This window comes from Anopheles ziemanni (genome assembly GCF_943734765.1).
Source record: "Anopheles ziemanni chromosome X unlocalized genomic scaffold, idAnoZiCoDA_A2_x.2 X_unloc_12, whole genome shotgun sequence".
NCBI lineage: Eukaryota > Metazoa > Arthropoda > Insecta > Diptera > Culicidae > Anopheles > Anopheles ziemanni.
In genome coordinates, this window is record NW_026689730.1 from 260,001 (window position 1) to 260,866 (window position 866).

At 48.7% G+C, this 866-nt stretch overlaps 1 non-coding gene across 1 annotated transcript; it reads right to left on the minus strand.

Annotated features, from left to right (window-relative positions):
- Nucleotides 1–477: 477 nt before the first annotated feature.
- LOC131291638 (5.8S ribosomal RNA) lies at nt 478–632 on the minus strand. Its single transcript, XR_009189417.1, has one exon. It is a non-coding gene; the product is annotated as a 5.8S ribosomal RNA (ribosomal RNA).
- Nucleotides 633–866: the final 234 nt, after the last annotated feature.

Genomic DNA, 866 nt, shown 5'->3' on the forward strand with positions numbered 1-866 from the left:
CGGTTGTTATCGTCACATCTGGCTTGCGACTACTTTGTTTCAATGTCCAATATGTACCGTTGGACTCGGTTAACGGGCTGTTAGCCCGCGTGTGGTTTAACTCACTGATACCTTCCATTGCCCATACGCTAGTTTGTTTGTGTTCCTTTGGTCAACTTCCATACTTGAATCATTTGTGCTACCGCTGCTGCTTCGACGCTACTTTGACATCTTCGCTTCTATTTAAATAAATAAATAAGCTGAAGCTAGACATCAGTAAACACCACCACAGACACCACAAGCACGCCTTCTCCTCGTACTTCCGCCTCACGCGGGAACACGGACGCTCTAAATACTTCGAATTCCAATGCCAGTATATTGTAAACCACGGGTTCTTTAATGCTAGCGGGTCGTCGCGACCCTAGTTAACATCATGGTGCACGTCTCGTGACGGGTGTCACGGCGTAGTTAAATGTATGCGATACATTTCTCAAATATAAGCGCTCAGTCATCTGTACATCATGGTAGGTTCCCACGACGTGCAATATGCGTTCAACTTATCAATGTTCATGTGTCCTGCAGTTCACATTATGACGCGCAGTTAGCTGCGGTCTTCATCGATCCATGAGCCGAGTGATCCACTGCCGAGGGTGACTAACTTGCGTAAGCCGCCGCTGTGCGCGTATACCCGTTCCCCGTAGGGAGGAGCAAGCCGCCGCTTAGAGACGAAGCATAAAGTGTCCTCATTCCACATAGGGCAAGCTGGATGAATCCATTTTACCCAGGACGGCCGAAGCGGCGTGGACCAGGGGAGAACTGAACCTTATACTTCACACCACAGTAAGTCTACGTGTCCTCTTCCACATAGGGCAAGCTAGAACTAACTA